The sequence below is a fragment of the Nicotiana tomentosiformis genome, chromosome 3 (genome assembly GCF_000390325.3).
Source record: "Nicotiana tomentosiformis chromosome 3, ASM39032v3, whole genome shotgun sequence".
NCBI lineage: Eukaryota > Viridiplantae > Streptophyta > Magnoliopsida > Solanales > Solanaceae > Nicotiana > Nicotiana tomentosiformis.
This window is the reverse complement of record NC_090814.1, coordinates 42798830-42824602: the sequence shown is the minus strand read 5'-3', so window position 1 is coordinate 42824602 and position 25773 is coordinate 42798830. Positions and strand designations below refer to the sequence as shown.

The following is a 25773-nucleotide window of genomic DNA, read 5'->3' as shown; positions in this document are numbered from 1 at the left end:
GTATATTGGACCTTTTGAGGTTCTTGAAAGGATTGGAAATGTGGCCTACAGACTTGCCTTGCCACCTAGTCTATCTGGTGTTCACCTAGTGTTTCATATTTCTATGTTCCAGAAGTATTATGGTTATCGTCACATGTTTTGGATTTCATCACGGTTCAGTTAGATGGGGATTTGACTTATGATGTGGAGCAGGTGGCTATTTTGGACCGACAGGTTGAGAAGTTGAGGTCAAAGAACATAATATCAGTGAAGGTGCAATGGAGAGGTTAGCTGGTCGAGGATGCTACATGGGATACCGAGCAAGAGATGCAGAGCAGTTATCCACACCTATTTAAGATTCTAGGTATGATTCTATACCCATTCGAGGATGAACGTTTGTCTAAAAGAGGGAGAATGTAATGACCCAGCCAGTCATTTTATGTATTATAGCCTCGTTCCCCTATTTCTTGCCTCTTCTATGCTCATTTGTGGTTATGTGACTTGTCGGGGTGGTTGGTTTGGTTTCGGGGATGATTCGGAGTGAATTGGGACACTTAGTTCCATGGTCGAAGGATTAAGTTGAAAGAGTTGATCAGGTTTAACTTTTATGTGTATGACTCCGAATTGGAGTTTTAATAGTTCTAATAGCTCCGTATGGTAATTTTGGACTTAAGCGTATGTCCGGATATTGATTTGGAGGTCCATAGGTTGGTTTGAGGCTTTTTTGTGAAAGTTGAAAAGTTGAAGGTTTGGAAGGTTGAGAGATTTGACCGAGAGTTGACTTTGTTGATATCGGGTTTGGATTTTGGCTCCGGGAGTTGGAGTAGGTCTGTTGTGTCATTTATGATTTGTGTGCAGAATTTGAGCACATTCGTGGATTGGTTTGATTTGATTCGGCATTAGTTTTCGAAGTTGGAAGTTCATTAGGCTTGAATCGATGTGCGATTCGTGGTTTTGGTGTTGTTTGATGTGATTTGAGGCTTCAAGCGAGTTCATATTGTGTTTTAGGACTTGTTGGTGGTATGTTTGGATTGGGTCCCGAGGGTGTTTCGGATGGTTACCAGATCACTTTTGGAATTGGTGTTGATTGCCGAAGGTGTAAGGCTTCTGGTGTAAGCACATCTGTGATGGGCTTGGACGCAGATGCGCAGCCGTAAGTGCGGCTGGAGAGTCGCAAAAGCAAAGTGGGAAAGCCCAGGGGATGTCTGCAGATGCAGACCATTTGATCGCAGGAGCGTGTTTAGGCTAGCTATTAAAGGTCGCAGGCGCAAAGATTGACCGCCTCCGTGTGTCCTTAGATGTAGATAAGTGATCACAAAAGTGGAAGAGGTCAGGCAGGGCTAGGACCGCAGATGCGGAAACCTTCTGCTGGTGCGGACCCGCATAAGTAGGTTTTGGACCGTAGGAGCGATGTGGAAGAATTTAAGTGAAGTGCGCAAATGCGCAGTTTCGGCCGCAGAAGCGGTACTTGGACCGCAGGTGCGAAACCCCTGGAAAAGTTATATTTTGAAAGGCTTCATTGTTTTTCTCATTTTGGGAGACTTGGAACTCGTCTAAGGGAGATTTTTGAGAGGGTTTTTGCTACAATTGAAAAGGTAAGTAAAGTTTAATCACTTTTGTTGATAAATATTGATTATCCATTGATTATTACATCTAGATTATGTGAATTTGAAGTGAAATTTGGGGCTTTTAGACCATGGCATTGTAGAGTGAGATTTGATGATTTGAGGGTCGATTTATGGATGGAATTGGATAAAATTAGTATGGTTGGACTCATAATTGAATGGGTGCTAGAAATTTGTGAATTTTGTCGAGATTCAGGTGCGGGCCTGTGGTTGACTTTGCATATTTGATTCAAGACTTTAGCTTTATCACTTGGAATTGTTTCATTTAGCTATTATTGATTGTATTAAGTTATTTTGGTTAGATTTAGGCCGTCCGGAGCTTGATATACATGGGAAGGGCTTGGTAGAGGATTGATTTTGCTTGCTTGAGGTAAGTATCTTTTCTAAACTTGATTGAGGCACTAGTTGCCTGAATTATTTGTGATAGCTATGTGCTATGAGTTTCACCTATGTGTGGGGTTGAGACCATATGCATGCACTGGGGGGGAGGGTAAGGGCGGCGGGGGGGGGGGGGGTGGTGTTTACATGCTTGAGGTAGTGCTTAGGCTATGACATGCCTTGAATTGATTGCTAAGCTTCAAGGTGAGATGTTCCTCCAATTTGTACCCCTCTGTGAGCTATTTGTACCACATTTGAGATTTCATTGATGTTATTTTCCCGATTGAACCTGGTAAACTGCTATTTCATGATGAAATTGTCTGTTTTAGTTGTGATAGCACACATTGCACATGCCTACACTATAACATGTTTGTTACACCAGTCCAGGAGTATGAAACTTGATAATCATTGATCATGTACATGTATTCTCGTATATTTTCTTTCTTTGAGTTATGATCGGGACTGGTAGCCTGTGACCACACAGGGTGGATTGTGATCATTGGCACGTGAGTGCGGATGATATTATTAGCACGTGAGTTGTCCGTGTAACATGTGAGTTATCCGTGTGGATCCAGATATTGATATTATTAGCATGTGCGTTGTCTGTGCATCACGTGAGTTGTCCATGCGGTTAATACTATTAACACATGAGTTGTCCGTACAACACATGAGATGTCCGTGCAACGTGTGGATATGGAAACATCCCCCTAGGGTCACCCTCTTATGTTTCTCTCTTGATGGTGTACACACATATTGTAGGAAGTTGATCAGTGGTTTGGTAAGGATATGGAATTGTTGAGGAAAATCTGGCCAGTGTTTGTTTTGGATTTTTCATTTCATCTTTACTTGCAAATTTCCATGGTTAATTACCTGATTTATTTGCATATCATCTTTATATGCTGTATCATTGGCTGGACAGAGAACTAGAGTAATTGCAGACATACACAGAGCGTTCTTTCTGTGCTTTATGACTTGATTGCATCTTTGTTATGTACTTGTTAAACTTATGAAACTGTACAGGTCATAGCAGGTATCATTTATAATTCTTGGTTCTTATACCTCGCCGAGGTTAGTTACTATATTTATTGAGTATATTGGGCCGATTGTACTCATACTACACTCTGTACTTAATTGTGCAGATCCAGGTGTTGGGACCAGTTAGCAGTAGCGGGGTTGCTTGTTGAGCTGAGTATCGAGAGAAGTGGTAGAGCTGCATTCTTGCCTGCAGTATTGGCGTCTATTTTCTTACGTACTGTTGTTTTTTATTCAGACATTATTACTATTTAGTTTTCAGACTTGTATTTTCGTTGTAGAGCTCATGACTCTGTATTTACCAGTTTCTAGGAGATTTATCATATTTTAGCGGTATTTTGTTATATAGAGACTTCAGACTTTATGCTATTTCTATAAATTTCATTATTATGGTTCAATATTGTTATCTTCGTCTTGCCTAGAAAGTGTGTTAGGCGCCATGACGACGGGTTGGGATTTGGGGTCGTGACATATGTAATACTTAATTTATTTTTACTATATATTAGTTCACTAACATGTTTACTTCTCTTTTGCGAGGTACAATCATATGAAGCTGCTTTTGGTAGATGATGTTGGGTTGACTAGATATCCCCGTCAAATCCCCGCTTCGTAGCTTCCCTTCTCGGATGTACAAAAATCTCAAGTATAGTGAAAATATCACTTTGGGTTGTAGAATCCTTATTTATTTATAGCTTATCCATTGGTTTATCACACATGGGATAATGAATCTAGGTAATAAATCAACTATATTGCTTAACACGTTCTAAGAAATAATTCAAATAACTTGCTTTAATGTTTAGGACCTTGAATGCACTCTAGTGATTACTGATGGTAGGCTATAATCTCGTATTTTAGTCGCTTATTGCACTCCAATTTACTGCACTTTATTCATTTTGAGCTTTAATTGATAATGTTTTGCACTTATTGTGTGTTTTATGCCTTGTAGGAGTGATTCCAAGCTATGTAGATGTTATGGAATAAATTTGAGTGATTTGAAGCTCTGAAGTCTGAGTAAAAGCTCAAGGGATTAAGCCGAGATCGGGTTCGAGGGTCGAGAACCACATCTGTATATCAAAAAGCAAGGAAACTTCCGTACTCTGAGAAAACCCCACTGCTACGGCGCGTGTACAATCTCCTGCTTCCTATCAGAAACAACTCTCTGGATTTCTCCACTAATTCCCCGCATGGCACTTCGCCCCATGCGGCGCCTGTGCAATTTTTACAGAGTAATTTTCCTATTTCGGTTAGGAGAAGGTGATTTCGTCTGGACCCAATCCTACTTGGTATAAATACATGAAAAAATATTATTTTCTGGACTTTTGACACATTGGAGACCTAGGGAGGCTAAGGAGGAGTTGGAGAAGCAAAAGCACAAGGAGTTCATCATTCAATCCTCACTCAAGACCTCGAGTTTGGATCGTTTTATGTTTTCCTTTACTTTAAACATATTTGTGATGAATTACTCCATATCTATAGAGTAGTTCTCTTTAGGGTTTGATGGATTTGGTATATTGATGATTGTTTGTGGATTATAACTCTAGTTTTATGTATTGAAGCATTTTTGGATGATTTAATTGTTGCATCTACATTCACTAGTTCATGTAATCGAGAGAGGCATAATTTGTGATATCATTGCATTATCTTGTTGGTTGAGTTCATTATTTTTTCTTAGTAATCGAAAGAGGCTAGTTGAATCATTGATTAAACCTAGGTAGGAGGATAATCGAGAGAGGTTTTCCTAAAGACCAATCCACTACGCATTCTTGCATATCTTCACGTGCTTAAATTGGTTCATCTTGTATGGTTAAAACTTAATCGAGAGTGGAGTTTTTGCTGAACGTTTGAACTAATAATTGAGTGAATTCGAGAGACTCGCTTGAATATTAAAAGTGAATTATCTAGAGTTAGATCCCAAACAATTATCTTGCACCTATCCTATCAAAACCCTATCTTCTCCCATTGATAACCTTCTTTGGTTATTCCTTGTTTCGATAATCATGAGTCAATAGATTTAGATTCTTAGTTAATTTTAGTTATTCATGATATAAATCTCGATTGTTGATTCTCCTGGATAGCAATCATACTAGAAACTACAAAAATGCTGTTTAACCCCAATCCCATTGGATACGATATTATATTATACTATCTTTGACTAGCATGCATAATTTAAGTGGTATTTTGCGCTCGTCAAATTTTGGCGTCGTTGCTGGTGATTGGCAATCAATAGTGTTTGAAATAGTTTGTAGTGCTAATTCAGGAATTTTTCTTTTATTTTTACTTTATTTTTCTCTTTTTATGTTTGGTGTTTCTTTGACTATGCGCAGGTTACAGGTGAGATTGGTGCATGACTCAAACTTCTGCGAAGGAAGTGCTACCATACGAGCCAAAAATTGAAAAACAACTGCGACAGCTGAGGAAGAAAAGAAATCTCACCGAGACATTAAAAAAGGTTAGGAAATCCTCAACCAAAGAACTTATGGCTGGAAATGGTGAAGATAATGTAGATTTGGCTGCAAGAGAAGCAGCCCAATGACGAGAACAAGCTGCACGGGATGTTGAGGAAGCGGCTATTAGAGATGCACAAATTATCTATGAAGAAGAGAGGGGTAAGAGAATTGCTCAAAATCAACCTTGGGGTGCAGACCAGTTCAGAAATATAGCTCCCATGTCTGGGAGACCACTTGGCGATTATGCTAGACCAGTCTACAATCAAGGTTTATCAAGTGTTAGACCACCTCCAATTGCAGCAAACAATTTCAAGTTAAAGCAAGGGTTGCTTCAAACCCTTCAGAATTGTTGTGTCTTCAGAGGGAAGTCAAACGAAGATCCAAACACACATCTAATGGACGATTATGAACACCTTTCAATACAAATGGTGTGTCACAAGATGCAGTGTACTTAAGGGCATTCCCCTTCACACTCAAAGATGATGCTAAGTAGTGGCTTCAGAGCTTGCCCACGGGATTAATTAGAACTTGGAAGGAGATGACCAGAAAATTTCTTGATAAATATTTCTCCTCAGCTTAAACGGGCAAGTTTAGAAGAGAAATACATAACTTCTGCCATAAAGAGAATGAAATTGTTTTTGAAGCATGGGAGAGGTTTAAGGAGATTGTTAGAAAGTGTCAACATAGCGAAATTGAACTCTGGATGCAACTCCAAGACTTTTGGGATGGATTGACACCGGCCTCACGTAGAACATTGAGCAATGCAGTTGGAGGCCCTTTGATGAAGAAGACTCCAGAGGAGATAGTCACAATTCTTGATGAGTTGTTTGAAGATGCAAATCAGTGGCCTTCTGAGAGTGCTGAAAGAAGAAGATCGACCTGTGTTCACCAGGTTGATGCTAACACATATGTGCAAGTACAACTTGATGCTATGGCTAAAGAAATATGGAAGCTGACATTAGCTACAATACAAAGTGAGCCTCATGCAGCTTGTGATATATGTGGAAGAGGACATCCTACTCATGAGTGTCAAGCCTCAACTGGGAAGTGAATGCTATGGGATATTATAATGCAATGGGTTAGAGGCACCCCAATTTTTTATGGAGTTCACCTGGAGGTAGTGCAAATGCGTGGCAACAAAATAACTCTAGACCTCAGGGACAAGGAGCTCTAGTCTTCCAAAATCAACAAAGGCAGCAGTTTCAACCTCAACAGTCCAATCAGCCTGGTCTAGAAGATCTAATGAAGGCCTTCATTATCAAGACAGATGAGAGGTTGGACGCTCACAGGGCAGCTATCAAAGAATTGGGCACTGGTTTTCGAAACTTGGAGAGACAAGTGGGATAGATTGCGACAATATTATCTGAGAGAGTCCCAGGCACTCTCCCTACTGACACTGAAAAGAATCCCAAAGAAACAGTGAATGCTGTAACTTTGAGAAGTGGGCAAGTGTTGAAAGATCCCACCCCAATCCAGAAAGATGTCACAATTGCAAAAGAAAGTGGGGAGCAGCTGAAGAATGATATTGATAAGAAGAAGAAAGACAAGAAGGGAGCTGACAAAAAGAAGGAGGAAACTTTGAGAAGGGATGAATCTAATGAGAGCGAGCATATACCTTCTCTACCTTTTCCTTAAAAGCTTTATAGAGAAAAGCTGGACAAGCAATTTGAGAGATTTCTAGATATACTGAAACATGTTAATGTAAATTTGCCATTCACATAAATGCTCTCCCAAATGCCAGCTTAGGCCAAATTCTTGAAGGAGATCCTAACAAAGAAGAGGAAGATAGAAGAAACCTCAGTGGTCAAGCTCACAGGGCATTGCAGTGCGATATTGAAAAATAAACTCCCACAAAAGTGTGGAGATCGAGGGAGTTTTACTATACCTTGCTCTTTAGGCTCTATTAATTTTGATAAATCTTTATGTGATTCTGGTGCCTCAATTAACTTAATGCCTCTATCTATTTACAGAAAACTGGAGAAGGAGATTGGAGAGATAAGGTCAATGCCAATATCTATGCAGCTGGCAGATCAAATGACTCTGATACCCGAGGGGATAGTGGAAGATGTCTTAGTTCGAGTAGATAAATTCGTATTTCCTATAGATTTTATAGTAGTGAATATGGATGAGAACAAGGAGGTCCCCTTCATCTTAGGAAGACCATTCTTAGCAACGGGTAGAGCAATATTAGATATACATGAGAGAAAGCTCATGCTTAGAGTGGGTGAGTAGACTGTAACTTTCGAGATGAATATAGAAACGGGGATGAGAAAGGAGAAGCCAGCTGCAAGTGTTGAGTGGAAAGTTGTAACAACTCGGAAAATTTTGAAGTACTTAAGTGTAAAGCCCGGTAAAATTTGCAAAGAAAATAATGTTTCATGGGCCGTATAATGGCCGCAGAAGTGAGCAAGAGAGGGCCATTCTGGTAGCAGCTATGCGGTCGACTATGCGACCGCATAACAGTTATGCGGACCGCATACACAGATGATTTTTGATCATTTTTGTCAGCAATTATGCGACCGACATGCGGTCCGCATATCCATTATGCGGTCGCATATGCAACCGCAGAACCGTTCCGGAGCTCCATTTTTAGATTTTTAAAACCTGACCCTACTTCATTAAATACACTCTTTGGGCTATTTTCGAACTATAATCTGATATTTTAGAGTGAGAGAGAGTGCCCTAGAGTGAGAAGGTATTCTTCAATAATTGTTCTTCAATTCTTGCCCAAGTTTTGGAAGATTAAGAAGGGAAACTCACTAGGTCTTCATCCAAGAGGTAAGATTCTACACTCTAACCCTCACTTTCGAATTTTGTGTAGAATTGAATAATTAGCAAGATAATTTCTGGGCAGGAGGGTTGTTTATTTACATGCATGTGATATAAAGGGATGTAGGAAGATTGTTGCACTAGGCATGGTAAATATTGGGTTGTGGGATGATGGAATTCTCCATAAAAGGGCCTTGAAACCTTATGCACACCTTGTGTTTGATAAAATGCTCAAATGAGCTAGAACCATGATCATCTTCCTAATTTTGGTTCAATTTGTTATATTTCTAAAATAGATTGAAGTTGCTAAGAATTCCGGAACATTTAGAGTGTAAGGAAGCTCAAGTGAGGTATGTTGGCTAAACTCTTCTTTAAGAATTGGAATTCCCAATATCCTTGTAAGGTCCGAGATGTTGATTACAAAAGGGATATTCCGATAAGTTTTGTGATGAAGATATATGTTCAATTTGTGTTTCAAATGCTCTTATCATATTGCATTATAAATTGAGGATGTGTCCCAAACTATGGATTATGTATCCACATGTTATAACTTCTAGTCGTGATTTATGTGAAAGTTATTATGCCAAGTTGTATAGAGATTGTGATTGTGTTACACCTCCACCCGCATACATTGGGGTGAGGCGGCATGACCGCTTTGTGTGGGGATTATGGTATAGAGATTGTGATTGTGATACACCTCCACCCGCATATATATTGGGGTGAGGCGGCATTGCTGCTTTGTATAGGGATTATGGTATTGTGGGACTGCACCTCCACTCGCTTACATTGGGGTGAGGTGGTACGACCGCTTTGTGTATAGTTTTGGTATTGTTGTGGTACCACCACCCGCATACATTGGGGTGAGGCGACATAGCCGCTTTGTATTGGTGTTGGTATCGTTGATTCACCTCCACCCGCATACATTGGGGTGAGGCGGCATAGCCACTTTGTGTTGGTGTTGGTATCGTTGATTCACCTCCACCCGCATACATTGGGGTGAGGCGGCATAGCCGCTTTGTTTTGGTATTGGTATCGTTGATGCACTTCCACCTGAATACATCGGGTGAGGCGGCGGGGCCGCTTTGTGTGAATATGGTTACAGAGGATCTCATCTTAAATCCTATAAATGTTATTGATAGCTTTTAATAAGCTTTCTATGGTTTAAACGGTTATCTATATTATTCTATTGTTGCACTGGTTCATCATATTCATCTTGTATTTCTGAATTCTTAAATCAGTGTTTAGTTTTCATACTAGTACTATTCGACGGTACTAACGTCCCTTTTGCCAAGGGCGCTGCATCTTTTAAATGAATGCAGGTGGTTCCACAGCAGGAGATATTGATCAGTGATAGCAGCACACCTTCTTCCCAGCTGACTTGGTGAGCCCCACTTCATCCCGGGGTCATATATTTTTTGTTCTTTGTGTATTCTGTTTGAGGTATAGCCGGGGCCTTGTTGCCGGCATTATCATTGTACTTATCTTTATCTATAGAGGCTCCGTAGACATAGTGTGGGTTGTGTATTGGTGCTGGGGAAGACAAAATATGTTATGTTGTGATTGTATTACTTGTCCATTGAGACTTTAAAAATGATGAAGCTATTGGAAATGAATTGGTATTGTAGACGTGAACATCATTTTGTCTAATTAATGAAAATATGTATTATCTCCATTTGTGGATGAGTTTGGGTAGAATGAAATCTAACAGGCTTGCTCGGTCGGGTTCACTCGGTTGAGCGCCGGTCGCGCTCCTCGATTTTGGGGCGTGACAAAAGTGAAGGGCTCAAAAGAGAAGGTTGCGGCAAGTGAGAAAGATAAGTATAGGGTGTGTGCCAAAAAGGCTGAGAAGAAGCTGTCTTCATGGATGTGCGCATTAGTTCGAATGCGAGGAATGGATCCCGACTTCGACTCAGACCCCGGCTAGATGTTCAGGGAAGTTTTCTTTACTTTATTCTTTTTAATTGTGTGTCATGGTAACATGCCACAACTTAAAGTGTGGGATGTGGGATATGTTGTATGTTATATATATATGTGTTAGTGTAGTTTTTGTTTTAGTAGTTAGAGATAGAAATAAATTGAAAAAACCATAAAAATTGAAACATTTTCGAATTTTCCCGACGATGGATATCATTCGACGTGTTTCTTGAGGGACTAAAATCGAAAGAAAAATACAAAAAGATTTTCTTTTGTTAGGTAGTGTAATAATTCCCCCTTGATTTTTATTTGTGTTGCGGTTCTTTTCAAAGAGTTTTATTTGAACCAGGTGTAGTTAGTTTTTGTTTTGTAGATTAGTAGAAAAGCTTGGGCTATGAATTGAATTGAAGACAATGTCTCTTAACTTTATTATGCCTTGAGAATAGTGAGTGCTTTAGTTGTGACGCTTAGGCTCAGTTTTTGACTCTTGTATAAGTACCTTAAATTGTTTGATCTTAACTTTGTCTAACTACTTTGACTAGAGTGTCTTGATAATCCAGTCTTGAGTGAGTTATGTGCCATGTGTGTGTGAGGTTTTGTGTTATTCGGTGCATTACATTTGATGTCTAGAACTTGCCCCGTGTGTTTGCAAAGAGAAATATTAGTTTTATTCGGTCTTGGAAGTAATCTAGGCATTTATTTGTTGAGCCAGGTATATGCTATTACCCACCTAATTGTTATGTATCTTAGTTCACCCCGCTGAGCCTGCAAGCCTGTTTCTTTGGCAACCACATTACAAGCCCTAACCATTTATTTGAATTGATCATCTATTTGAACCTTGTACCTCTCGTGAGCACCTAATTTATTATAAACTTTGTAAAAGTTAAAGTGTGGAGTGGTTGGGTTGGCTTTTGATTGGAACTATTGAAATAAGGAGAAAAGTGCAATGTTTTGAAAAAGTAAGAGCCACTTGAATTGAATAAGAAAAGAAATTGAAAAAAATAGTTGTATTGTGAAGAAAAACATATTCCTTGGTTGTGGTAACTCTTGATGTATTTGTGTTTAAAGAAGTAGGGAGTTGATATATATTGATATGAAGGTGAATTTATGGTTTGACATAAGTTTGGGGTTTTGAACAATGAAATGTATGTATTAAAGTTCTTAGGGAGGTGTAGTCACTCTTATATCTAAATGTATCCTACCTATCCCAACCTACATTACAACCAGTGAAAGTCCTACTTGATCCTTGACTGAATGATCTCAATTAGTAGAGTGGTACACTACGGGCAAGCCTATGGTGCATCTTTTGTGGCATATAAATGTTATTTCTGATAGTGAGTGAATTCTTTCTATCTTGAGTTCCTAATTCTTCTTAAATTTCATTCTGTGTGGAACTACTCTCTATTGTGGTGTGAGGGCACTTGATTCACGAAGGAAAGGTAATGCTTGACCTCTGTGTTAGAGTAAGTGAGCGGGTTATAAAAATGTGTGGTGCTTTTGAGTCAAATCTTGAGGCTAGGATGTTATGGTATTGTGCTTAATCTGCTTTAAATAATCTTGGTGTGATGAGTTAGGAGAGTTGTTTAAAAAGGCAGTGTCTTTATGAAGTGTAGTTTGATAGCTCGAGGACGAGCAATGATTTAAGTGTGGGGTGTTGATGGTAGGATATAATCTCATATTTTCAGTCGCTTATTGCACTCTAATTTACTGCACTTTATTCGTTTTGAACTTTAATTGATAGTGTTTTGTACTTATTGTGTGTTTTATGTCTTGTAGGAGTGATTTCGAGTTATGTAGATGTTATGGAATAAATTTGAGTGATTTGGAGCTTTGAAGTCTAAGTAAAAGCCCAAGAGATTAAGCCGGAATCGTGTTCGGGGGTCAAGAATCACATATGGATATCAAAAAGCAAGGAAAATTCCGTACTCTGAGAAAACCCCACTGCCGCGGTGCGTGGGGCGCCGCGCGTGTACAATTTTCTGCTGCCTGTCAAAAATAACTCTATGGATTTCCCCACTAATGCCCCGCATGGCGTGTTGCCCCATGCGGTGCGCCTGTGCAATTGTTACAGAGTAATTTTCCTATTTCGTCTAGGAGAAGGTGATTTCGTTTGGGCCCGACCCTACTCGGTATAAATACAAGAAAAAATATTATTTTCCGGACTTTTGACATATTGGAGACTTAGGGAGGCTAAAGAGGAGTTGGAGAAGCAAAAGCATAAGGAGTTCATCATTCAATCCTCACTCAAGTCTCGAGTTTGGATCGTTTTATGTTTTCCTTTACTTTAAACATATTTGTGATGAATTACTCCATATCTATGAAGTAGATCTCTTTAGAGTTTGATGGATTTGGTGTATTGATGATTGTTTGTGGATTATAACTCTAGTTTTATGTATTAAAGTATTTTTGGATGATTTAATTATTGCATCTACATTCACTAGTTCATGTAATCAAGAGAGGCTAACTTGTGATATCTTTGCATTATCTTGTTGGTCGAGTTCATTAATTCTTCTTAGTATTCTAAATAGGCTAGTTGAATCATTGATTAAACCTAGTTAGGAGGATAATCGAGAGAGGTTCTCCTAAAGACCAATCCACTACACATTCTTGTATATCTTCACGTGCTTAAATTGGTTCATCTTGTGAGGTTAAAACTTAATTGAGAGAGTAGTTTTTGCTGAACGTTTGAACTAATAATTGAGTGAATTCGAAAGACTTGCTTGAACATTAGAAGTGAATTATCTAGAGTTAGATCCCGAACAATTATCTTGCACCTATCCTATCAAAACTCTATCTTCTCCCATTGATAACCTTCTTTGCTTATTCCTTGTTTCGATAATCATCAGTCAATAGCATTAAATTCTTAGTTAATTTTAGTTATTCATCATATAAATCTCGATTGTTGATTCTCATGGATAGCAATCAAGCTAGAAACTATGAAAATACTATTTAACCCCAATCTTTGTGGATACGATATTATACTAGACTATCTTTGACTAGCGAGAATACTTTAAGTGGTGTTTTGCGCTCGTCAATTACATAATGCGATTAACATATTTTGTTATTAGCAAGCTTGTTTCAAATGTAAATGTGTGCTTATAAAATAATCTAGTTAGATTTTATACAATTTCATGAAAATAATATGTTTTTCTTACTTGATTTTTACTATATTTGAGATAATTAGTTTTATGCATCAACTCTTCGTTAGCTAGCGATAAAGTCATGCAACAAACCAATTCCTTGACATTAGATTAGTTCTTTTGGGCTGAGTTTTTTATACTACGTATTCTCTCATATCTTTATTTCTTTAACAACTTCTTATATTTTGTTCATTCATTTTAAAATAAAATCCTTTCATATTTTAGTTTTTAAGTTAAAAGCGCAAGACATAGTGTTTATATATCATTTAACCTTGTCTTGTTTATTGTTTATTGTTCTTTATTATATTTTGCACTTTAGTCAAATACATACATTATTCATTAAAATACCAAATTCTTCTCTCTAGGTCTTGTGCACCGATCTTCAAAATGTAAATTATTACATACACTTTGTTGATTTACCTTTTGCTACATATGCACATAAATATAAACACTTGCCATAATTAATTATCCTTTATTTAATTTGTTTTAATTTTCTTGTAAATGTTAAACCAACTCTTTTCATACCCTATTCATTACATAAAAACTATTCGAAGGTAATTCTTTTCCACTTTCGGTCAATCACTTTAAAGTAAGTTTTCCTTTTCTTTTAGCCTATCACTCAAAATAGTTTACCTCTGGGCATAAAACAAATTCTTCCACTGCATTCTTTAACTACGATTCATCTAGTTAATTCACAAATACCTACTTGTTTCAAAATCACCCTCCGGACCTAACGGAACCATCAAAACTCTAATCCGAGGTCAAATATGTAAAAGTCAAACTTGGTCAACCCTTTCAACTCAAATCTTCTAACATGAGAATCCTTCTTCCGAATCGATCCCGAATCACCTGAAAACCAAACCAATGATTGTCACAAAAGAGGTTCGAGATTGTCCCTACCTAAATAAAGGAAAATAAAAAGAAAAATAAATTAAAGACCTACACTATACTTCCTCCACGATGTTCGTCATGAACTCCAAATACATGCACTACAGGGCATTTTCCTGATAAAATATTTACAAGCTCCTCGGGGCATTCCTCGGATAAGTAATAACTAAGGGACAAGCTCTAGCCTCAAAAAATAAAATAGAACGTCCTAATATTTTTCTACCTTGTGTTGCCGGCCTAAACATGCCACTCGCGGACAAGTAAAAATAAAAATAAAATAAAACTAAAAGAAATAAAATTTATTTCATGCTCATTTTCTTTTTAATTATTTGAGTTCATTCATTTAGATGAAGCCCAATTCCTACAACATAAAACAATTAGCGATTAATGGGGTGGACTTCACCACCTTTCAGCTTGAGGGCAAGGCCCGCAGATGGTGGCAGGCACCTGCCACTATCTCCTTGTATTTTGACACTCATGTTCAATTATTCTTCCTTCGAACTACTTTACTATTCCTTGTATATATTAAATTAATCATTCTTTACTCAGTCCCTCATTTATTTGATCGAGTCCACCGGAACCACATTTTATGGATCTTAAGGGATTCCTAACACCTTCCCCTCGAGATAATTTGAACCTTACCTAGAATCTCAACGCTTTAGCATACCATAATTTAATGTACATTATATAGTGTAGTATAGGTGTCCTAGTGTACCTTAAATACTAAGTGGCAACTCTAAACTCTAAATAACCTTGTAGAGTCCTATAAGTTGTATGTTATTTTGACTTGTACAAAATAGGGTGCAATAACATGGCGACTCTGCTGGGGATCTCTCCAGGTTCTAACCACAACGGACTTGATCAATTACTTGAGGAATTACAGGTTCTCCAATACTCCAATTTCTATTATTTATGTCACATGCTTCAAGTCTTATATTCTTTTCTTCAAGTTTTATATTCTTCGTCGCATGCTTCAAGTAGTCTATTCTTTGTCATATGCTCGAAGTTGTATATTCTTTGTTATGTGCTTAAAGCAGTATATTCTTTGTTATGTCTATGTTGTATATGCTTTGACATATGCTTATGTTGTATATTATTTTACACATATCTGTGCTGTATTTTCTTTGTCACATGCTTATGGTACTGCCTTATTAAATTGTCATCACTTTTCTATCGAGTCTTGGCCGTACACAAGTACACACAAGTCATGCGAGGGTTGTCTTTTCATCCCTCCAAACCTTCTTTCAAAAACTCTCTAACTTCAGAGATTGGCATACGAGGTTAACTACGTACCATCTCGCAGTTGTCCCTGACTCATGCTCAAATCTAGGTATATATACTCTTAGAATTATGTCACGACCCAAAATCTCACCTTAAGGATCGTGATGGAATCTAGTCTCTACAACTAGGTAAGCCGGTCAATTACAATAGGCAAATAAACTAACATGATATTTTTAAAGCAGAGTTTAATATAAATACCAAAGTAAAGGTGATACAAGCCTACGCCGAAATAATCTCACCAATTTCCCCAAAACTAGGTAGTACAGAGTCACAAACTCTACTGAGTACATAAAATAACTCAAAACAAAATACAATACTATTCAGATAGCGAATTAACTTTACAATCAAAGGAAAAAGACTCCAAGGAACTGCGACGATCGAGCAGCTCTACCTTGAATCTAGATCAAAGAAGCTAACACTGCATGGGTCCATAGCCTCCAACACCTGGATCTGGATAAAAATATGCAGAAGCATAGCATGAGTACACCATAATTAGTACCCAGTAAGTATCAAGACTAATCTCGGTGGAGTAGTGACGAGGTACAAGTCAAGACACCTACTAGACATAATAACCTGTGCAGTATATCAATATATAATGAGAGCAAGAAACAGTAAATGTCAACAAGGGATAAACATGTGGTAAAATAGTAAAGTAATCAGAATAGCATTAAAGTACAAGTGAAGCCAAATAAGAAAAATAAATAACAACCAAATAATCAAGCCTACCTAACACAATGTTACCATAGAAACACCCCGAGGTACCACACCCCATAACCACAAGCCACAAGTCACAAATCACAAATCATATATACATGGCACCTCGTTCCCACATTATCAATCACAGTCGCACGGACAACTCACGTGCTGCACGGACAATTCATGTGCCAATATCTTAATTCGGCAGTCACAGGCTCACTATCACAATCCACCCAGTGTGGTCACATGCCCAATATCACAATGTAAGCAGACATACAAGAATACATGTGCATGATCAATGAATTTCCAAGTTTCATACTCCTGAACTGGTATAAATGACATGCTACGGTGTATGCATGTGCGAGTGTGCTATTACAATCCAAGTCAACAAGTAATATCAAAGACATCGATTAGTTCATTGGAAATGACACAACAAGTCACGTAAAATGTATAACCCACACAAGGTAAATCAGACCATCAAATGAATATCATTAATAATATGCCCCGATGCCATCACGTATTAACCCTGACCTAGCCACCCTTATCCCACCGTGCTGACAATATCGTATTAGCCACCCGTATAGCACCGCCCCGACAATAAACATAATAGTCACCTGTATCTCTCTGCCCAGACAATATATCAATAGCCACCCGTATCACTCGGCTGAGACAATATATCAATAGCCACTCGTATCATGCCGCCAAGACAAATATATCAATAGCCACCCGTATCGCTCTGCACAATCAACAACAGTGAAATGCCATCCTTATGCTCCGCATAACACCAATCAAACCACACAACAAATCCATATGTGCCAACATCACAACAACACGACATACTCGTACCACACGTACCTATAGGCCACAACGTTGCCAAAATCAACAATACTAATGTTACCTCAATACATAGCCCACGACTCAACCACAATGTGTACAAGAATCTCAAGAAATGACAAAATAAAATGGGAATTAACTCAACAATGAAGGATACTCCATAAAACAACAACTTCAACTAAAACATATTAATAGCTCTCAATAACTTCAACTTCAATTACTTGCTTAAGAATGAACTTAACGATGAAAGGCATGACGTGTACTAACAACCTCAATTAAATATATATTAGAGTAACTCGACAACGAAAGATAGAACATGTACTAACAAATTCGATTAAAGCATATAAGAATAAACTTGACAATGAAAGATATAACAAATAATAGTAACTTCAATTAAGACATATAGGAGTAAATTCGACAATGGAAGATAGATCATGAAATAACGGCTACAATCTAAGCATATAAGAATGAATTCGACAATGAAAGATATAACAAGTAATAACAACTTCTAATCAAATGCATAAAGTAACCTAAAAGTCTAAACCAGTTAATTTTTCACATATAAGCCTGGGCACACACTCGTCACCGCATGTGCACATCTTTCACATTATTCAAATAGTGCAATTAGACCAAATCCTATGGGGTAGTTTTCCCCACACAAAGTTAGGCAAGATACTTACCTCAACTAGGCCAAATAAACACTCAAAAATAGCTTTTCCTATACAATTCACCTCCACTCGGCTCAAATATAACAAAATTTGACTTAATAACATCAAATAATGCAAGAGAAACCAATCCCAATAAGTAACGCTATGATCTTTGTACAATTACTCAAAAGTCAACAAAAGTCAACACCGGGCTCACCCAGTCAAAACTCGGGTCCAAGGATAAATCTTGATAACCCATAACCCCATGAGTCCATATATGTATTTTGTTTCAAAATCCAAGTCCAATTCGACTCTCAAATCCCAAATTATCATTTTTCAAAACATAGATAAAATTTCCCAAAATTTCACTTTGATTCTCAAAATTTTGATGTTAATTAAATCTCATATATAATCATGTAATATAGTTGAAAATTGATCAAAATTACTTACCCAATGATTATATCTGAAAATCTCCTCTCCAAATCGCCTACTGAGTCTAGGGTTCAAAGATATGAAAATGAGACTAAAATCCCGTCTTCCAATCCTTATGTTCAGGCGCAGGTGTCGCAAATGCGAACACTGCAATTGCGAAGAATGATCGCAAAAGAGACGCTCATCACACTCCTGCTAATATCGCAAATATGACAATAAGTTCGCAAATGCGAATAAGGAACACATTGCAAAAGCAACCATGATGATCGCAAATGCGATCCAGCCCAGCCCAGGCCCCCATCACAAAAGTGAACAATGTGTTCGCAAATGAAAACCTGACAGACCCCAGCAAACCTCGCAATTGATATCTCCCACCTTGCAAATGTGAAAAAAATCTTTCATTTGCAAGACTCAGCACCTGTTCAAAAGCTAGCAAGACTAAAACTCTTCCAAACACTCTGAGACGCATCTGAAACTCAGCCGAGCCCTCGGGGCTCCGTACAAAATATCCACACAAGTCTAAAAATACCATACGAACTCGCTCGCGTGATCAAAATATCAAAATAATATTCAGAACCACGAATCGGATATCAAACCGAATGAAATTAACATTGAAACTCAAGAACTTCTAAAAATACAACCACGCGTCTGATTCTTAACAAATCAACTCGAAATGACTCCAAACTTTGAAAACAAGTTCCAAATAACATAACGAATTTATTCCAACTCCCAAAACTAAAATCCGAACCCGATTGCCATAAAGTCAAACCATAGTCAAACCTAAGAAATTTCTAAACCTTCAATTTGCTAACTTTCGAAAAAATGTATCGAATAAACCTAGGGACATCCGAATTAAATTATGGGCATACACCCAAGTCCAAAATCACAATGCAAACCTATCAGAGCTATCAAAATACCATTTCAGGGTCGTTTTCACAAAATTCAAACCTCGATCAATATTTCCAACTTAAACTTCTAAACAAGGATCATTCTTCCAAATCAATCCTAAATCGCCCGAAAACTGAAACTAACCATGCACGCAAGTAATAATACATAATATGAAGCTTCTCAAGACCTTAAATCACTGAACTGAATGCTATATCTCAAAACAACCGGCCGGGTCATTATAAATTCCTAAGTCACTGTACATATGATCCTGTAGCTTGCTTTAGCTCGGTTAATTGTTACATATCCTTTACTTATTGCATATTATTTGTATGTTACCCATTCTTTATGTGTTATATATTCCTTATCTGCTATTGTTATGTAATGAGGATACAATCCTCAAGTACCACTCAATTGCATTCCAGAACTATACGCGACCTGATTCTCGTGCACCAATATGTAAGCAATTCAAACACCAGAGTTCGGTCACAATCTTCAAAATTTCCTTTGTTCCCACTCTGTCATGTCGCGTCAAAATTGAGTATGGTATCAATTTCATTGCCCGATGACTCTTACATCATCTACGGCCAAAGATGGGTAGCTGTTGACACTCAATTTTGACCCTCCGTATTTAAAATTAACTTATGTAGTTTTCCTAGTCATTAAATGGTAAAATATAGTATTTTTGTAAATTTTTAACTTAATGCAATTTATTTCTATTTTTTAATACAAAATATAGGAATTTTTATCATTTTATTTCAATTAGTTAAATACAACAACTTTCGTGCATTTTTCTAAAATTCAAAATAATTTATTGATAATTGTCCTATTTTTAAAATATTAGAAATTTTCTATAAATTTATTATCACTTAAAAAATAATAAAATAATTACTACAACGCTATTGTAATAGTTGGCATTTTTAAATAAATACCGCAAGCCATATTCTTTTAATTAAGTAACCATCTTTTAATTTGTAGCACCGTCTATTTATTACACTGAAGCCAGTATAATTTATTTCAAAATACGGATCAAATTCAGTCAAATCACATGTCTTGTCAACACTTGATGTGATATGATAATTGATGTGACTAAACATGTGACATGACACCTGATGACATGTCATATGATGTGACATGACACCCTTTTACCCAATGGATAAAACCTTTATCTAAAAGCTAAAGATCATTGGTTTGTCTTCTCCTATAAGGTAAATAAACTGCACTGATACATACATATACACACATAAAATAAAGGGTGTCCGGTATTCAACCCATAATTTTTAAGTTAGTGGTTTTATATATAGACCACATGTTTTTCTTATACTTTACCTTTACTTTTACTTTAAATAAGCACCGGATATTTCTCTACCTACACCCACTACATAAACTACATACTACATACACCACAATATATTTTTATTTTTATAATACCCCATCAGCTTTTTGCATAAAAAGGACAAAACCCTAATAGATAATATCTCATTCTCTCAAATTAAGAGAGAGTAGCCACTACTCCCTCACTCCATGCCTTCTTTCTTTCTCAAGGTTCCGGCCACCTAATGCCGCCACCAGATTTTCTCACCGGTAGGCTGGCAACGGCCACCACTGTGACCATCTCTCTCCCTTTCTTTAGCTACTATTATCGCTGCTCCTCACTGGCCGTACATCCACCGGAAAACATGGCGGGGAAACTCAGATCCTTTCAGATCTAATCCCAAAACTCCATATCTGGTCGGACTTACGCTTGCCGGTGACCTCTTGTTTACCACCTCCATCCGCCGCTGCTCTGGTGTGACTGTTGAAGTAGCTTTTTGTTATGACTATTTGTCGCCTCACCGGAAACGGCATTAACTCCGGCAACCTCCCTCCCTCGTCCCCTTTTGATGCTCTATATGTTATTTGACTTATTATTTTTGACGTTTTAATTCATTTTTTGGTTGCTACTATTTGATGGATGCGTTTGATCGTGATTTTCGTTATGGCCATAAAACTCGCCGAAAAATAGTTGTCGTTGTCGCTGCTACTGCCTTGTTGACTGTGATTGTTGCCTTGCCGGAAAACCTGCTGGCCCATTGTGTTTATGGATTTTGTTATTGTTTTTTTTTGCTGTAATCCATTCGTCTCTCTGTTACTTTTGTAATTGTTGCCTTTGTAGTTGTAACGACCCGATCGGTCATTTTATGTAATTGCACCCCATTACCCCTTTTATGCTTCACACGTGTTTTTATAATTTTATGACTTGCGGGGTTGATTATTTTTATTCCGGGAAGCTTTCAGATTGATTTGGACCCTTTGATTCTTGGCTTAAAAGCCTATATTAGAAGTATTGACCAAACTTTGACTTTTGTGAAAACGACCCTGTAATTATATTTTTATGGATCCGATAGTTTCATATCGTGATTTCGGACTTGGGAGTATGCTCAAAATTAATTTTAGAAGTCTGTAGGTTGATTTATGTTGAATTGCCAAGGTTTGGCAATTTGAAGTTAAAAAGTTTGACCATAGATTGACTTTAAGCTATCGAACTCGATTTTTTTTTTGAGAATTGGAATAGGTCCGTTATGGTATTTAGAACTTTCCTGCAAAATTTGGTGTCGTTTGGAGTTGATTTGATAGGATTTGGATATTTAGTTGTAAATTTAGAAATTCTTGAACTTTACTTTGAAATTCAAGTGTTTTAATGTTAGATTCGTAGTTTTAGATGTTATTTTTGTGTTTTGATTGTGCGAGCGAGTTCGTATGATGCTTTTAGACTTATGTGGATGTTTGGTTTGGAGCCCCGAGGGCTCGGATGAGTTTCAAACATGTTTCAGAATGGTTTTCGACTGAAATTGGACTGTTGGTGCTCTGTTATCGCAATTGTGAGCACCAATCTCACAATTGCGAAGGTGACAATAGGGGGACAAATGTTATAAATGCGACTTCCCTTTCGCATTTGCGAAGGCAACAGATTTTGGATTAAGTTCGCAATTGCGAACATTTGTTCACTTTTGCGATGCCCACCAGTTTGTAATTCTAAAGCCTCTATCGCAATTGCGATGAATGCTGAGGCTGTCAGGGTTCGCAAATGTGGGCCCTGGTCCGCAATTGTGAGGGTTCACAAATGCGAACCCTGTGTCGCAAATGCGACATCTGCGGCTGGTTAAAGGGCTGGGAGATGAGAGTTTTGAACACATTCTCTCAGTTTTGAACCCTAGACTCGGTAGGAGGCGATTTGGAGAGGAGATTTTCACCTACAAACCTTAGGTAAGTGATTCTAGTCTATTTCTAATCATATTACATCAACATATCTTAGATTTTAATATCAAAATCATGTGAATCAAAGTGAAAATTTGTGAAGCTTTGCCAAGTTTTTAAAAAATAAGAAATTGAGTTTTGAGAGTCGATTTGGACTCGAATTTTGAAACTAATCATATATATGAACTCGTGGGGTCATGGGTAGTCAAAATCTACCATTGCACCCTGGTTTTGATCAGGGGGCCCAGGGTTGACTTTTGTTGACGTTTTGGAAAAAGTGTAAAGATCTTAGCTTTATCTATTGTAATTCATTTTCCTAGCATTTTTTGATGATATTAAGTCGATTTAGGTTAGATTTGAGCTGTGTGGAGGCGAATTTTAAGGGAAAAGCTATTTTCAAGTGTTGAATTGGCCTAGTTGAGGTAAGTGTCTTGCCTAACTTTGTGTGGGGGAACTACTCACTAGGATTTGTATTTATTGATTCATTTGTGCTATGTGAAAGCCGTGTACACTAGGTGATGAGTCGGTATACGGGTTGTACGTGGTATTTGACCGGTTTAGGCTACTTAGACTTTTTCCATGCTTTAATTGAATTGTAGTATCATGTTCTAAATTCTCATAGTCAATCCATTTCTACCTGAGTTAGTCTATCCCTACATGCCTTAAATATTTTCGTTAATACTTGTTCTACATTATAGTTGATAAATTGCTCTCATGCTTAGTTGAACTGTTGCCTCTATTAATGTTACATTTTATCTCTCTCATTGTTGATTATCATTGTTTGAAGTTATTTTTCGTGTTATCTCTCTCATTGTTGATTTTCATTATTTGAAGTTATTTTTTGTGTTATCTCTCTCATTGTTAATTATAATTATTTGAAGTTATTTTTCGTGTTATCTCTCTCATTGTTGATTATAATTATTTGGAGTTATTCATCATGTTATCCCTTCCTTTGTTGATTTCTATTATTTGAAATTATTGCTACACGTTATCTCTTCCATTGTGAGTTGTTCTTATTTAACATCGTGGTTATACATTGTCTCTCATTTTTGAGTTATTGGTGTTGAAGTTGTGAAAGTCGTTATCATGTTGAGGCAAAATTGTTATTGTTGAAACATCTTCCTTGTTGAGCATTTTTACATTCATTGTTATTGTTGATATTCTTGTACCCGTTGTGGTAGAGTCGTGGACTATTATTGTGGAAACATTGATATTGTTGATTGTTGGCAAAATGTGATATATGGGCACTTGTGGTGCGAATTATTATTGTAATGTGATATTGACGCGCATGCGGCGGTATAAGGCTTGGGGTTAATGTGCATGCAACGACATAAGGTGGGACTTATGTAACGACCCGGCCGGGCATTTTAAGTATTTTAGCCCCGATCCCCCATTTATTGCCTCCTCTATGTTATATTATGGTTATGTGACTTTCCGGGGTGTTTGGTTATGGTTCAGGTGAGTTTCGGAGTGAAATGGAACACATAGTCCCTAAGTTGGAGGCTTAAGTTGAAAGAGTTGACCGTAGTTTGACTTTTGTGTAAATGACTTCGAGATGGAGTTTTGACTATTCCAATAGCTCCGTATGGTAATTTTGGACTTAGGAGCGTGTCCGAATGTTGATTTATAGGTCTGTAGGTTGTTTCGGCTTGAATTGGCTAAATTTAGAAGGTTGAGGTTTGGAAGGTTGAGAAGTTTGATCGGGAGTTGACTTTATTGATATAGGGGCCAGTTTCCAATTCCGGAAGTTGGAATAGGTCTGTCATGAAATTTATGACTTGGGTGCAAAATTTGAGGTCAATTGAAGTTGTTTTGGTATGATTCAGCGATAGTTTTGGAAGTCGGCTGTTCATAGTTTTAATAGGCTCGAATTGGGTTACGATTGATAGAATCGATGTTGTTTTATGTGATTTTAGGCCTCGAGTAGGTCCGTTATGTGTTTTGGAACTTGTTGGATATTCGGACAGCGTCCCAGGGGCCTCGTATATTATAAGGCCTAGAAATATTTCACCCAAAACCCGGGGTTTTGTGATGCCGAGGTAGACTTATGCGTTGAACAGTGCATTGGGGAGTTGAAGAAAATTTTTGAAAGTGTAGGGCATTTCTGCGGTCAATTCTGCGGTCACAGAACTGATCTGCAAACCACAGATCTGCCGCAGACTGAAGCAAAAATTTGGGAACATTTTCGGACCATTATGCGATCCAGTATGCGCCCGCATAATCATTTCGCGGGCCGCACAACCCATCGCAGATCCAGCATGAAAATTTCGGGAGGGGAGTTCTGCGGCGCATTATGTGACCGTGGAACTGGTCTGCGGACCGCAGACTGGTCGCAGAGTGAGGCAGAAGTGCCCAATTCCGGAGGGCCATTATGCGGTTCATTTTACGGACTGCAGAAGCATTATGCGGTCACATATGCGACCGCAAATCTGTGTCGGGGCTTCATTTTTTTAAATTTTTTTACCCGACCCTATTTTCATTAAAAGCCATTGGGGCTCGTTTTGAAGGCAAAAACCTGTCATTTTAGAGAGAAGTGGGGATTGTTCTATAGAGAGAGAAGTAAGCCCCAAGTGCTTTCTCCATCAACATCTTGTTCAAGCTTTGAAATTCTATAAGAAATCTCACAAGATTTTCCAAGAGGTAAGGTTCTAACCCTAGTCTTCAATTTCGAGTGTAGGTAGAATATGGGTAATTTGGAGTATGATTCTTGGGTATGAGAGTTGTTATTTATGTATGCATGTAGCTATGAGGATGGTGGGGAGGTAATTGAACTAGTATGAGTAAACTCTTGGTATTGAATTAGTTGTGGAGTGAAGGAAATCTTGTGGAAGAACCTTGTAATCAAATTCGCACACCTAGTGTTTGATAAAATGCTCAAATGAGCTGAAACCATGAATATCATCATAATTTGTGTTCAATTTTGCTATGTCTCTAAATATATCGAAATTGCTAGGATTTTTGGAACTGTGTAGTGAATTAAGGAAAGCTCAAAGCGAGGTATGAAGGCTAAACTCTTTTTCTGGTATTGGAATTCCCGAGTTCTTACAAAACTCCATCGTGTGAAGTTCGAATATGGAACGCTATTGATGTGGGGGTATTCAAACTAGTAAAATTGATTTTCGATTGGCATAATATGTCAAAACCCTCGTGTGTTAATAATTCTCTAGTTTTGACTTAATTATGTTATACCCCTTTGGGGAAAAAGATCTTGTATGAAATCAATATGATTAAACACTTATTTATCATATGATGAAACCTTATGAACTTACTCTTGCTAAGGCCAAATGTGACAAATGGTTGATTTGAAAGGGAACTCTTTTGTACCAACTATTATTGTTTTGGGAATCTGAAGTGTGGCATTGTGAATACACCTCCACCCGCATACATTGGGGGTGAGGCGGCAGGGCCGCTTTGTGTAGAGTTGTGGTATTATGAATACACCTCCACCCACATACATTGGGGTAAGGCGGAAGGGGCGCTTTGTGTAGAGTTTTTGGTATTGTGAATACACCTCCACCCGCATACATTGGGGTGAGGCGGCAGGGCTGCTTTGTGTAGAGTTTCTAGTATTGTGATTGTACCTCCACCC

The 25773-nt window shown here is 37.9% G+C and overlaps 1 non-coding gene across 1 annotated transcript; it reads right to left on the bottom strand.

Moving 5' to 3' along the window:
• Positions 1-6047: 6047 nt before the first annotated feature.
• On the bottom strand, positions 6048-6154 carry LOC117279448 (small nucleolar RNA R71). The gene has a single exon (XR_004509876.1). It is a non-coding gene; the product is annotated as a small nucleolar RNA R71 (small nucleolar RNA).
• Between the last annotated feature and the right edge of the window lie 19619 nt (positions 6155-25773).